The sequence below is a fragment of the Serinus canaria genome, chromosome 4 (genome assembly GCF_022539315.1).
Source record: "Serinus canaria isolate serCan28SL12 chromosome 4, serCan2020, whole genome shotgun sequence".
In the NCBI taxonomy this organism is placed as follows: domain Eukaryota; kingdom Metazoa; phylum Chordata; class Aves; order Passeriformes; family Fringillidae; genus Serinus; species Serinus canaria.
Genome location: NC_066317.1, coordinates 43,530,630 through 43,546,522, shown reverse-complemented (window position 1 = coordinate 43,546,522; position 15,893 = coordinate 43,530,630). Strand labels below are relative to the sequence as shown.

The following is a 15,893-nucleotide window of genomic DNA, read 5'->3' as shown; positions in this document are numbered from 1 at the left end:
AAATCTAAAGTCAGAATATTGTATAAATTATAGCACATTCTTATTCTGATTTAATCTTTATTTCTAAGTGCATGTGGGCCAAAATTACCAGTGTGAAAAATCAAGAGTGAGAATACTTTCAACTTCTGCTGCACCTTTTCCTGATGGACACTAAAGCTTTTCAATTAGTATAATTTTATAACCACCACAGTGTTTTGTTTTGATCTTTGAAAAGAGGCATGTTTCCTAGAAAGGGCTCAATTAATTCTACTGTCCTCCATCAGCAATATTTTGGAGTTGAACATGGGTGCAACTCATTTGCAGATTCCCTTTCTTCCCCTACTAAAACACTAACTTCATCTACTTTGGAGAAAATTAAACATGGTTGCTACAGCCATATAGGGACATTTCGGACAACAATTGAGAAAGGTAGTAGAAGTTTAGGGTACAAAGCTAAAAAAATGCAACTTCCTCATGACATACATGCATCCACCAACCTAATTAATGCACAGAAGGCAGGCTCTCACTGAGGTAATGGGAATGTGTTAATCTTGCTGCTGCTACATGGACTTACAGAAGTGGGAGAACAGAACTGTTACTGTTTTTTTCATTTTTTGGATGTGGTGAGTTTTATTTCATGGGGGATGAAAAGCAAATTTTAATATAGGAATCTTTCTGTTTTACTTGCAATATCACTAGCTTTGGCTGCCTCATAGACTGCAGAAAAATTATTAAACAGAAAAATATAAAATACTTGGCTTGAAATGCAAGATGAATAAGTATACTACATGGGACTTTTATTGTTCTCTAAAAAATGAATATGTGTTAGCACTTAATATGAAAATCCACAGTACATATGTCACCTCTCCAGGCAGCTTCACCAGCAGTTCCTGAAATCCCCTAATTCCCATGGTGCATGAAGGAGCTCAGAGCTTGGTGACAGCTTACTTTTCTTCTGCTCCCTCTCCACTCCTCAAAGACCATGTTAAACAATTCAGCTTAGAAATTATTTCCTGCTCTAGTTGCTTGGCACTTAAGGGCTGACAAGAAAATTTCTTTTCTCTTCTACCTATTTTTTCAGGACAACTTGTTTCATTTCACTCACATGCAAGCACATAAGCTGTGCCTTGGAGGATTCACAGCTCCAGACCTCTGGAAGTGAATCTCTGCCAGAGAACCAAGTGCATTGCCACTTTGCAGTGGCAGAAGAAAGGGTTCCTGCCTTGATCACCACTTTTCTGCTATTGCTACTCATTTTTTTTTTTTCCTCAACATGCAGCCTCTTTTACCATCTGAGAAATGCCCCTTCAAGTCCATTTGTACTTTTGCCCTAGGGAAGAAGTGTCTCCCTTTCTCACTTTCCATTCTTGCCATGCCACAACCAGAAAACTATAGCTGATTTCTGCAGAATTTTAATACTGTAGGATGAACCATTATCAGTCTGTTGAAATGTTTTGCAGAGTGAAAACACCTTCTGATCAAAACATCTATCAATATGATACTGTCTACTCAGCTGTTGCTATAATTCAGACATATATTTTGCTCTACTTTTCAACAGCACTGTTTGGTATTGCTTAGTACTATTAACTTTGTGAAGGACAAAAATTTGAAGCTGAAGTACAAAGGATAAAACTTCTGGGAAATATTTCTTGAACCTGGGTTTGAATTAAAGAATTTTGGCAATGTTGACCCAATGAAGGTAATTCTTGACCTATAGAAAGTGAAACTGAGCAGTGGGTTATCATACTGCAGCAGAAGCCCATTCAAGAACCCTCTATGATGCTTCACATTGTTTACAAAACTAGATGTTAATTTAGATGGATTTTGTAAGAATTTACTGCCTATCTCACTGTAAAATATAATATTAATGAAAAGTAGGGCAAAGAATTAGGTTAGTTTATTTTTGGAAACTTTGTGTCTAGTCTCACAGAACTGAGTGGCTTTACAACTGATAAAGCAGAAAATGATGATGAATGGGTAGGCTCTCTTATAATTAGCCTGTCTAACATTTTCCTTCATTTAGGATTCCTGTAATTTTTTTTTTCCAGAAAAACTCATATTAAACTTCTTGCAGGAGGAGTTCAAAATACAGACAGAGAATTTCTTTTTTTATAATGAAATTCCATTCAGATTTGGCTGTGCTACACATTTTTCAAGATATGGTTTACCTTCTCTTGCTTCCCTCCTCAAGGAAAAATCACGCTTTACAAGAACTATCCTTACACAAACCCAGAACTAGGACTGACACCTGTGAAAGCTGCATAGGTAAGAACTGAGTCTTGGAGCTAGGGGGAGAATGGAAAGGGAAGGAAGGACACTTGAATATCAGGAGCTGTGGCTGTGCAGACCTGTCAGAGCAGCTTCCCTTCTGGGCCTCAGGACAGGACACATAAACATCCCAGTTAGAAGAATGCAAGGGCAGAAGCACACAACCACAACCAGGGCTCTCTGGTCCTACATCTTGCCCCTCAATCTTCCAGGATATGGGAGTGGATCCCTGTTTTTCCCAGAGTGGAAGAAAGAGATAAGGAGAGAAACATGGGACCATGCAGCAATAGCAGCCATCACTCAAGCCCAGGCAGTGAACCCCAAGCCATTAGGAGAGAAGGACCATGGCAAAAGCAGGCCTAAGTAGGACATTGCCAGGCAGGACACTTGGTGGCATCTCTGTATGGCCAAGCACTGCCACTGACCCAGATGTGACATCTCTGTTGCCTCCACCAATTCCTCCATTCTGACAATTCAATGCAATTCCACTGGCACCTTGCAATAAATAGAAAAGCTTTGGAAGGAAGTTGCAGAGAACACAGGACAGCTCACAAAGTCTGTGGCAGGAAAGCTCCTGAGAGGGCAACCCAGGCAGTACAGCCCTACCATTATGCCAGTGGAATTTAATTTTTGCTAATGTTTTACACAGGATGCAAATCTTTAAAAAAAAAAAAAAAGACAAAGCATTAGCTTATTAATGTAAACAAAGATGAAAGACTGTTTCATTACATTTTTTACATAGCAGGAGTATGTGAGCAATGGAGATCAAGCAGAAATATTTATTTTGTTATCATTATTTTATCTTCATTGGTCTGTGACCCCAGTCAGCAAACTTTGTTTAAGGAAGTCTAAGTGAACAGGGTCTGTTTCCTATAAACTCATCTCACATCTCCTGGTCTGGCTTGCATACAGCTCTTTCAGTAACTCCATACCAATCTCTGACACAGAATGTTGTTTACAAATAATTTGAGATAAAACATAAGCCTCTAGGTCTCCACTCAGCTATTTATTTTAAAAGATCTCCTGCTTTTAAAATGCAATCCTTAATTTTCTTATTTCCTGGACATGGACCACCTTTTCGATTTCACTGAAATGGAGGCTTACTTTGTCTGAAGTTTCTATATAAGCAACATTTTCAGTGCAGGGTTTTAGACCATGCTGAACCCTGCTGTCATAGAGTAGAAATATAAGGATGGTTTTTTGTGGGGTATTAATCTAGTCAATACCAGATGCAATTTTTTCTGATTTCTTTAATATTAAAATCAAATGCTAAAACCAGTTTGAACTTATAATTATTTAAACATATTTACAACTTTATGCTAAAAATTAGAATTAGCATAGTACTCATAAGACAAGTATGTCTTCAGAATGAAATAATAAAACAATTTAAATGTTTTCTATAACTTTTAATGGTCAGGTTTGCATGTGTGTAAATGTGAACACAGACTATTAAATATAGGTGTTGCTGATTTTTGTACAGATAAACACCAACACATCCCAATATTGTCCTTTCACAGGATACTTATCCTTTTCTTTGATGAGATACTACTGCTGGTTTCCAGCAATGAGCCAGTGGACAGAAATAGAGACAAACAGTACTAAGTCCACCATACAAACATTCCTTCCAGCATACCCTACCATGCAGGATTTTAAAATTGCTGCCCAGCTATGGATCAAACAGCACACAACTGCTAACACCTCCCTGATAAGTGTGAGGAACCAACTCCTGTTGAAGCATCTGTTAGGAGAGATCCCAAGGATATAAAGTGATCGGAAACCAAATATTAGAACTGCATAACAATACTCAAATGAAATATAATTGAACTTGTAACTCTGAAAGGTGTCCAAGTAACCCTCTTTGCACTGAGGAACGAAAGGTGATTCACATACAGAGAGTCCAAATTTGGGAACCTGCAAAAGGGACATTCTTCCAAGCTAATGGCAAATGCCTTTAGGGTCAGAGATGAGCTTTACTCGAGAAAGAGACAGAGCCAGAAGGGATCCTGAGCAGGGACTGGAGCAGAGGTACAGAGGAAGTACAGCCTTTCTAGGATAATAGACTTTTTCCAATCTTCCTCTCTCTGATCATTAAAAGGAAGACAAAGCAGAGGGATTTCTGGCCCTCAAATCCCCATCTGGTGTCTCCAGAGTGAGCAGGTGGCAGGAATGGGGGAGCTCTCTGCACTCTTAGCCTTGGTTTGCTGTGAGCAATGGTTGGATGAAACAAGAGCTGGTTTAAAATCAAATAAAAAAAAGAGGACTTGATTGTGAACTACATACTTGCAAATCTGATTTCCATATGCAGTTAAATTGGCTAAAAAAACTAATTAATAAAGAAAATATAAATTAACAAAAATGAAAAACTAAATATAAAACCAGAAGTTGGAATATGTGACTGATTTATTTATTTTTATATAAAGAGGGAGATTGTTAATAGTTTTGCGAAGGCAGGTATTAAAAACTGGGTTTTTTTATATTATTCAGAACAAGAAAAGAAATAAAACGATAAAATTTGCTAATTTCACCAAATTGAAATGGAGAACTAGGAAATTAAACTGCATATGAAACTCCCTGTACTAAATAAAATGGTATCCAGTGATTAAAAAATACTTCTAATTATAAATGACTATTAAAGTCTATTATATCATCTACCAATCCAGAAACAAACCCAAAACTATGTCACTGTGGCTCTTAATCTGCAACTGAATTTCAGGCTCAGTTAAAATTAAAAGATACATAGCACAACAGGCAAAAGGAGAGGCTGAGCATACAGTGGCATCATAAAAAATATTTTCTAAATTCTTGTTATGCAATGAACTAAAAACTGCATGTAGTGATGGTAATTCCATCTCAACAGCAGAAACAGAGTAGGAACACATACAGCAAAAAAACAGCAGAAAGGATTAAAAATTATGGTATAGCTTCTGTCTGAAGAGCCATGAAAGACAAGAGTGTTTCCTATCTGGGAAAGAGAGAATTTAGAGCCACATAAAAGTCAACGGTATCATGAAGAAGAACATTTATTCATTGTGCCTCATACAGCAGAAATTTGCAGAAGTGCGAAGTAGAAATAGAAAGCAGAAATATTGAAATAGACCAAAGAATATTTTTTTTGCTTGTCCATGTAAGTAAATAAAGGCTATAATATATAATAAATATCAATCATATTGAAAAAAAAAATTGTTTTTTTCTGTTTGTTTTTCGTTTGTTATTTCTGATATAAGAACTGCAACACAAGAAATTAAGCAAGCCATGTACCTGAAATAATTTTTCTGACTTGATAAAGATTTCCTCTTTCCTTCAGGTATCAATTTCATTGTACCTTTAGCAAACTATTTTCTTTTCTTTTTCACGGATTCTGACATATGCCATATATGCTCACTACAGTTTACTGTCACTGGAAATGTCTAACACACTAAAGTTTGCAAACATCCTTCCTTTGGAAGATATTTAACAGGTTATGGAAACTGATTCTGTCCAGCAGAGTTATAAGACCTCAATACATTAGACACCACAAAATGTAAAGTCAAGTTGGCAAGTTATTCATTCAGAGACTTCAGAAGTCTTGCTTGTTTTGTGAAATATTATTGGCTCCTAAGATATGAGCCCAAACTTTGTCAATATGCCTTAATATATGGCTTTAAAACATAAACCATCATGGAGTTCTTTAATTTTCTCTTCCTCAAAAAGCAGCTGCTTTACCAGTGCTCATCATCATACAATGAAGAGCTTTTACTTGTAGCCAACATGTGATTACAGTGGGTTTTAGCTGGGTTGTATTTGTATTTGGTTCATTTCCAGGGCTGAGCCTCAGATTAGCCAAAGCTCTTCCTCAAGGATGAGAAAGGGGAAATGACTGGATCCAAACTGATCCACAGTTATCCAGGCTTTCTAAAGACCTATATAGTTTACACCCAAGTTAATTATCAAATCAAAACCAATTAAACACTGCATTTAAAATATCCAACTTTGTGTTTCTGCCCTATTTTGAATAGTCAACAGTGAAATATTATTTTCTCAAGTACTTATAGCACTATGGTACCACTTTACTGTAATTTTGTTAATGGCAGTTTAGTAATAATTGGCATTAAAGTCTTTTTTAGCAATTCTGAACATCCATCCCCTTTACCACAGTATAATTCCGAACTGAAAACAGCCATCAAATTTATAACTCCCCACTAGAAAGTAAAAAGATTTTAAGCAAAAAAATAGTTTCTAGCATAGACTTTTTAGGAGGAATATTAGACCTATCTAGCAATTTCGATCTGTTAGTCTGTTGGTCTTCAAAATTTAGTAGTGTGAAGGTTATTATAGATACTGTCCTGATTTTATAATTTAAATTTCTAGCTCGTAATAAAAGTAATCTAAGGTGTAAAGGTTTAAAGTCTTCTTTTTCCATAGGAGGTTTATGTGGAAAATTCATCACTCTGCCAATCCTCCTCCCAAATAATTTTGGCTCTCTGTTCCCAGAAAATAGGAAAGATAACATATAGATTTCTTACACCTCCTTTCACTCCCTGGTTGAACTGGAAGCATCTTGAAAAGACATTAAATGAGAAAAGGTCATCCCATGGGACATGGCAACCCAGAAAACTGTGGCTATTATTTTTGGTCCCGAATTAAGGAAATGTTTTTCCACAAATAAGTTCCCCCTTTCCCCCAAATAGAAGAAATTTCATTTTCTAGCCCACTCAAGTAAAAAAATGAATCTTTTATCTCGTTTTGAAAACAATATAAACTAACCAGAGTGTATTCCTGTTGCTTTTTAGATTCAAGATTCTAATATGGTGTTTCTATTTAAAAAAAAGTTACTGATGTTCATCATAGCCATGAGCTATGAAACCTCTGTAGTATGAGGCACTACAGACAATGACTTTTGGCAACCAGCCTCCTTACTGAATAGGAGGGGACCTGTTTTCATTCCTGGTGTAGACAGGACTAAAAAAATATTTTTGACATTATTTTGCCTATATTTTGTACATGAAGAGCTGAAAATTATTTTCTCCCATTGAGAAAGACAAATATTTTATCACAGAGAGTCTACAGAGAATGACTACTGAGGCGACTGTTGCTTTTTGGTGGGAATGAACCATTAGCAGAATCATTCAGAATCCCCTTTTTTTGCACCTGTGAAAAAGTACTGAGAGCAAACTAAAGAAGTATTTCTGGAATGTAGCTGAAGATGTGAAAAGCAAAAATTATTCAAAATGGCAGCTGTACCACTATTTCTTTGAAACCAGAGAGAGAAATAACATATAATGTACACTGAGTGCTTTGTAAATGCACTGGAGGGCCTAATTAAATCCACTTCCTCCAAGGAAGAGAGAGTAAAACTTTAATTTATCCTCCAGGCTGGTGAAACTGGGAGGAAAAAAGTCTGCATTCAAACCTAACCCTGAAATAGATTATTTTTCATTATATTATTCCTATTATTTTGGAATTCAGGAAACCTGTCTGTCAAAGGACTTTACAGAGTATGTGTATCTCACCTCAATATCCCCTTTCTCTCTGACACTCATAGGTACGATGTGAATATATTTGCTACAGTCAGTAGACATTCTCCACAGTATTTTCCAGAGTGCCTCAATTCCAAACTCATCTGCTGGTCTCCTGATTTTATTATGATATTCTTCTAGTCAGCATCTGCAGCCTGCCTGGAAAGATATGCTCAGCCCTGGAAATTGTTGTTGCTGAGTACATAACTACAGGAAAAATAAAACAGATGACTTGTGAGCTCACATGGAGATTTTCCTTGGATTTTAAAACGAATTCAGATCTATTTCCTATACTGGCTACCAATTCTCTCACAACATGCAAAAGCTTTTTAAAAATCTTTATATCCAGTGTGGTATATCCAATTAAGCTGACCACGACTCAATGTTTGGAAGTTGACAGTGACATCTGCACATAGGTATTTGGTGGTACTAGAGTGTAAAATTGCTTCTGTATATGGAATTCTCAAAGCCCAGGTTTTGCTGTGGAGATTACAACTCTTAGGAACTGTCCTTTCCGAAAAAGCTTCTCATTTTAGTCATTATTGAAAACTATCAACTTTCTCTGATAAAACAGCATTAACTGAAGATAAACAATGCAAGCAAAATGAAAAGGGATATCTCAATTTAGCTGCAGACAAAAACTGGGTAATGATTTTAACAGTACAACTTCTAGTGTGTTGAGCCTCTCAGGACTGCTAAGAATTGGATTGTCAAGTGCTCCAGACTGAAAAAGTAAATCCAAAGAAAGTTCTCCTCACCCTGTACATGTCGGTGTCATTTATGAGAAAATTCATGAGCAGGTCAGAAAAGGTTCATATTTTGTGATAATCTTAGCAAAGATGCTAGTAATGCAATATTTAGGTTATGAAAGCTCGTTTATAAGGTAAACAGCTTTAATTATGTAAACCAAATTGCTTTGGCCTGGCATGTTTGTCACTGGTTCCTCTTGCCCCTTCCATCTTCTCTTAGCTCCTTTAGCAGAATAACATGTTGCAATGATCCTCCACTCTACTCCAGCTTTTCCTCACTTCTTAGTCTAATGATGTTTATTTCAAACTCACCACTGACACTTTCTTATCCCAAATTTTTTTATCACAAGGTGAACTTTCCACAAGTACCACAATGTTCAACTTGCAAGATTTATTTGTTCTAGCATTAAAGAATATTTGTAGTATTTTAATCCTTTTGTGAAACTCTCATCAATAAGACCTATCTACCCAGAAACTCTACAACTGATAAAAAGTGAGCAAGAACTAATAGAAATTCAGAGGTAAGAAAATTGATTATAAAATTTCTTAAAGTTCAAGGGCATTTCATCTAAAGCTAATAGATTTTGGCACAGAAAGTATCACAACCATCAGGAAGTATCACAAATTGCTGTAAGAAAAAGAAGAGCCTAGATGAAAGTGAAGGTTAGAAGCAAAGAGTACACAGTATGAGTGAAATTGGTTTGAATGACACACACAGCCTAAACAAACTTTGTATTTGGGATGTGACTGATGGAAAATACACCAGAGATCAAACTCTGGGCATTACTAATCTCAACATAATTGATTTTCCTCATTAAAGGGAAACAAGCAACTGTGGTAACAGTGAATTTGAAATTATCTACCAACAGACTGCTCTTAAATAACTAATACCTGAAAACATCAAAAAATGCCAGTGCTGAAATATAATATAAAACATATTGAAGTTCAATATCAGCAGTTATCACAATGAAATAATGTTCACATATGACATACATAGGATTTACATGTAAAAATTCTAGAAAATTTTGGTTTGAGGTATAATTTATGCATTATAATATACATGTATATATACATCTGCATACACACATATATTAAAAATACACCTGTGTATCCAGCCAGTCTTAAAGTCTTACTAAGAATTCAGTGATCATCTTCTTCGGATGACATATTTAAAGCCCTAGTGGGCAAGGACATGAGCAACCAGCTCTGGTTGAGCCCACTTTGAATAATATGTTGGATCACAGACCTCCAGAGGCTCTCTCCAAATAGGAAGGAAATCAAGATTTGACACTTCTGGATATGTTATTTCAATTGCTCTGGCCCTTATGTTACCCTGTTTTTGTCTTTTTGCTTCTAATTTTGTAAAAAGAACAGAAGATTGACAACGCCCTCATACTTTGTTTTTTCTCCTGACAAATAAAAAAAAAAAAGAAAATGGAACCAGATGAATAAAAGAAAAAAGGAGAATACCCTAAAATATAGCTTCTTTTTGACAAAAGAGGAGAACATTTGTAAATTCTCTTCCTCCTTCTGCTACTGCTGTCCTTAGGGAAGCTTTATAACAAAGAAGATACATTCCAGCAACAAAATTCATGTTAAGAACAACAGAAAACTATTATATAAAATGTGGCCTAATATTTTTGACAATCAAGAAAAATAAAATTAAGTAACTTTTGAGACTTTACGAAAAAACCAAAAGGGGAATCCTTAGATTGTTCCATCACCTAAGGAACAATTTTTGAATTTATTTTAAGCCCAGCACTTTAAAAGAATTTCTATAAGCCTTGTCTATTTCAAAACTGCCTAGCCAAGCTGTTGTCTTTACTTTTAATTTTCTTTTAGGAGGGATTGCTTTGTGTTACTGAGGTATTTGTGAATTAGGCCTAAATATACAAACTTTTTTTCCCAGTGTTCTGAGAATGAAATTTGACATGAAGGTCAACAGGTACAAGTTAAAAAGAAAATTACTTTTCAGGCACATAAATTTATGTGAAGGAAAGTTATTTGAATAATTCCTATTACATGGATGTAACCATTTGGGTTAATTTTTCTCAAGGCTGCAGACATAAATTCATTATTTCCTTCAAGGGAGTCATTTGATCCAATTGCTTGGGCTTGTTTTTCTTGTTTCACATAAAGAACTTAAACATTTCTGAAGGAACACATCAAGGTCAAAAAACTCTAGATGTTAATTTTCCATGTTCATTATTGTTGTATATCTATAAAATAATTTTCAGAGGTTTTTTAGACTGTAAATTTTCTGTGAATCCTTTTTTTGAACAAGCATATCTTAAAAATCCAAAACAAGGTAAGCATAACAGAAAAATTAGACTAAGTAGAACCAGAAGTTGAATAGTGATTTGTCTCCAGGACTTTCATTTAAACATTCTAAATTGAAAATGCAGGCATTTATCAGTGTTATATTTTCTTATGGAATACAAGAAACTTCAGAGTTTAATGAGAAAATACTTTCTGGGTTCTCTTCTGTTGTCCACCCTGTAGTTCAGTGCCTCAGGTGTCAAGTATTTTCATCTGCCAGTGAGGTCAGGTGAGGTCATTATATGCTTTAAACCCCAGAACTGGTGCTGCAGAAGATAACTGCTTAATAGGGAAAATTTTCTCCTGTTTAACTGGAGCACTCACTAATACTAAATACGTGCACTTATACTTGCAGCAGCAAGCCTGGGAACACAGCTCAGTAAAAGCCACTAAAGCCAAATCCTTTGAGACACTAATGTTCCAGCAGAAATTTCACAAGGATGACAAAAAGACTCAGTCAAATTCCTCCCAACTTCCCAGTTCCACCACTTACATATCACAGCTCTCCCAAACCAGAACATCTCACTGAAGACTTGTCCATAAGCAAATATGTGATTGTGATAATAAAATTCACCCCAGAATATACTCAGGAACAATTGGCTGTCTCTTGGTTGTTCCCTGTCCAGTTCAGATACATTCCCTTCACAACTCAGAGCCAATTCTGACCACCCTGAACAATTTTCTTCCTCCAAATGGCAGTAAAGTGTACAGTTCTCAGTCTATTGCAGAGGAGATATTTGACCTCATTCTGGAATATCCTTCACATCCTTTCACACCACAAAGTCATTTCCTTTCCCAACAGTAATTTTGAAGAATAGTAAAATAAAAGTTAAAAGATTCTTGAACAGATGACTTCTCTTTAGTTACCAATCCGGCCAATAATTACATGGAGTCTTAATGATGCATGAAAGAGAGAAAGAAAGAGAGAAAGAAAGAGAACGACAGAGATAAGACGAAAGAAAGAACGAAAAAGAAAGAAAGAAAGAACAGAAAGACACGAACAGACCAAGAAAGCAAGAAGAAAGAAACCTCGACAGCAGAAAGAACACGAAAGAAGAAAGAAAGCACTCCAAGCCACAGCAAGAAAGAACGAAAGACAGAACCAAGGATAGAAAGAAATTTTCAGATTACTTGTAAGCAACAACTTTCAGGAAGACAAAGAATACTATATAGAGTTACATTAAAAAATGCTTCTCATATCCAGAACAAATTAATAATTAAATCCCAACTTTACATAAAATATAAATGCATTCACATATTAGTGAAAGATACTATCCTAATTTTCTCCCTAAACTCTTTTACGACAGATTCTTTTATTTTTATTAGTTACATGTTTACTAGATTAACAATAAAAAAAGAGTAAATCCATGCATCCTCCCAAAAATTATAGTCAGCTGACATTTACTGAATCTTACTTTACCTCTTCTAAATGCTAGTACAGCACACAGCAATCTCTGTATCTAACAATGCATTACTAAAAATAACCTAATTTAGCTAAAACCAACAAATAAACCTTGGAATTTAGAGTAAAGACCTTTAAGACTGTGTTGTCACTTCTATTACAAATTTCATCTAGGACTGAGAAAAGGATAGAGACCTAGCCCAGCGAGGTATAGCTGATATAGCTCCCTAAAACACTCCTCATCATCATTACCGCTGGAGTGGAGAGAACGGAAGGTGGGGAGAGAGAAAAAAAACATAGCCCTAAATGCCCTCCCTGTTGTTAAATGAGGTGAAAAAACCCAAATCACTCACACCTAAGTTTCCTATTTAATCTACATTAAAAAATATGCAAGCAATACCATACAGATCTATTTATATAAGAATGTAATAAAAGTTCAGCATTTCAAACATATTTTTAAAAGACGAAGAAAAACGCACAGGACTTTTTTTATAGATCTAGCATATTTTGATAAACATATTTGTAACAGTTTACAAGTAAATGTATATTTTTAAAGATTATAAAATTTTTTACCTCTATTTCTAGTGCTGAGATCCTGAATGCAGAACACTCCAGTGCTGGATACTGCTTGTTTCTTTCCTGAGGTTTTTCTTACCTTCTTTTGGTTTTTTTTCCTTTTCTTTTTCTTTTTCTTTTTTGTTTTTAATAAATTTTTTGATAGTTGAAAGTACAGAGAGATTCCAAGACAGCCTTACCTAGATGATGAGAATCAGGAATTCAGACATGACCTCCCTAAAATCTTTGGCCATTAGAAGAAGAAAAAAGCCCAAACAACAAAACGAAGAAGCAAACAAACAAACAAACAAAAGAGCCCAGTCCCAGCTAGCTCCTACTAGCATAAAAGTTCAGATTTCGCTACTGAGATCATTGCTCTATTCTGAGCAGTTTTGCTCAATGTGTGATTCTAACAAAAACACCCTCTGCAGCTGGAGGGAGCCTTAGCTAAGCACGAGCCTGTCAAGCTTTTCCCAGTGACTTCTGTCTACTAAATTCAGACTGATGTTTTGTGAAAGGGGGCCTCAACAACCAGGCCCAGATTGCCTGAAAAGTATTTCCTGCCTTTGAGAGAGAGAGAGAGGGAGAGAGACAGAGAGCCTGCCTGCCTGCGCCAGGGAGAGAGCGCAGAAATGGAGGGAAAAGAAAACGTCAAGAGCGAGTGTTTCAAGGCAGTCAGCTTTATACACTGCTGGGCTATTTCTGCCAGAGGAAAAAGAATCTGTACTACAGCTACATAATGTAAGAATGTATTTAAACCTCTCCCTCCTGGATTTTTCTTTTAAAAAAATACTTTATGCTTCTTTAATGCTCATGAAAAGCTAACAGTTATCCAGAACAACACGAGAACATTTCTGAAACACCTGGTCTTTGACGTCAGGTAGTGAGAAACATGGTCTAAACTTAACACGTCACAGTGACAAAAGGTCTAGGACTATTGTGTCAAACAAATATCCACAGTTAGGCAGATTCCATATAAAGAAAAATGCTAAAATTGCATTCCTACTCAAGAGAATAAGCTGGATCCTAGAAAACAAATGCTGCAGTTTAAAGGCAGTCGTGTTGCAGGCAGTAGAATATGTTGCTTTACCTCTTTTGAGAATCCTCCAGAGTCGCACAAATCCAGCTCTGCAAAAGCAAAAGGACAGACTCCATCTTGATCATATTAGTATTTTGCTGACATAAAACACTTGTAACTACTTCGTTCCAGTTTGACAGGGTGCCTGAATCATGTCTTCAGAGTAACCCACTGCATCTACATCCTTTGCTCTATACAAATTTAGTGAATATCGTCTGTTTATCTTTTCTGCTTTCTTCTGCCTTCTCTGAACGACTTCCTCTTAGCTGTTCCAGCCTGAGAACTTGGATTACCATTTGGTTTTGATTAAAACCAGACGGACAGCTCCGTGGAAGTTTGAGGGTAGGCTAATGGAAATTACTAGTATGGCTTTAATTAGCGTATTTATTAGTTATAAATATTAGCTATTCACATAACAAATTCTACTAATAAACACATGCAAACCCCCATCTTTGGCCACTGGTCTCATATTTAGGTGAAATAAATTACTTACTATTTATTTTATTTAAGTCAGTGTGACTCATAGTAGTAATCAACATGTACAATTTAAAACTTTTTTTACACTTAAGACAGAAAGTAGTGCTGTTGCTAAGTTTATTCATCTTACCAGGTGGGTCAGTCATACATCACCTACTGTTTGATGACCCCTTCAGCTGGTGTAAATTTCTTTATTCATTATTGGTCTGAGTAAATGATTTTATGGCTATTGATCAGGTTATTCATTGGAAACTTTGGCCTTTTTCTGGCTTTGAGAGGGAGCTACAGAGGTAACACACTGCAGATGTTTTTGTACACAAAATAATGTCTGAACATTTACTGACCAGAAAGACTGCATTCAGCAGGCCTGCCACAACTGGGACAGGATATTTATTCTGAAAGGAGATAGATCTTCTTAATTACGAACTGCTGATACATGAATTTCTACCAGCCTCCCAACAACTGCTTTTAACTGTTTATATAATGCCTTCATTAGCTCAATTAAATCTTTTCAAGGGCATTTTTAAGTCAAAGAACAGCCAGCCCTGTAGGGCTGTCTCCAGCTCCCACTAATATGGCCATATCTGGAGCTAATTTGTCAAGCTTTAGTTCCTGAGCATGTGGAACTTTGTGCTGAAATCTGCTAAATTTGCCGAATGTGGTCTTCGTTGTCACACATGTAATTTTATATATGCAGTTTTCAGCCTTAAAATTACAGTATTAGCTTTAAAAGTTACTTGCAAAGTTATGCAGGCCCAAATGGAAGTGGGTTTGAAATTTTTCCCAGTAGCTTTCATGTACATGGATAGTGGAGGTAGACAGCCTTAAGTGGAATGACTCCCCAGCCTAACCTCTGCATCTTCAAAGGCGGAGGTCTTTGAAGCCCATAAAAGGAAACAGCACATGTGCTGGTAAACTCAGAACAGCCAGAAGCACAGCCCCAGAGGTAAATAACTTTTCAGGATTATTTTTAACTACATTTGGCTACTCTCAGTTCTGAATCCATAACTTTTACTCCACTGTGAAGTGTGATTTATACTATTTCCCTGCAAGATTTCAGTTTGGAATTTAGTGAATAAGTTACAAGCTGTGAAGGGGCACATTTTATTTGCAATTATGCAATTGCACAAATTGCACAATTTTGAAATTTATGTTTATGGGAATAAAAATAAAACAAAAAGTCTTTAGTTTCCTTGCAGTTAAAATTTACTAAAACTGTGATGTTAAAATTTACTAAAACCGTGATGAAAATTTGAAACCCTGTTCCAAAAAAGTAGACAAATACTTCAAGACAGAATTTTATTTATTTTTTTAAGAATTATTTTCCTTTAGCTAAACTTCACATAATAATCCATCATAAACTTTTGGTTTTAATTAAATAAGGTGTTCTCTCTTTTATTGCAGAAGCCAGTCACAAAGAATAATACACTGAAAAACTTATAAGTGGGGACATATTTAAAGGGTATGAGATTATTAGAACATAATCTGCTATGGGAAAGAGTTTCAAAAAGAAAACTTATTTCAATTATTCTAGTGCTTGAAAAAGAGCTGAAAAAGAGAAAAGACCATTA

At 35.8% G+C, this 15,893-nt stretch overlaps 1 protein-coding gene across 5 annotated transcripts in view; it reads right to left on the bottom strand.

Annotated features, from left to right (window-relative positions):
- The window catches only part of DLC1 (DLC1 Rho GTPase activating protein), a 217,037-nt gene extending 202,893 nt beyond the window's left edge, over window positions 1-14,144 (bottom strand). For 2 of the 5 annotated variants that reach the window (XR_007777444.1, XM_050973621.1), the window contains exon 1: window positions 12,786-13,356. The gene's annotated coding sequence lies outside the window, so the exon portion shown is untranslated. Of the gene's footprint in view, window positions 1-12,785; window positions 13,359-13,857 lie in introns of those variants that run through there. The other 3 variants (XM_018926404.3, XM_030238971.2, XM_030238973.2) reach the window with 3 other exon arrangements.
- Window positions 14,145-15,893: the final 1,749 nt, after the last annotated feature.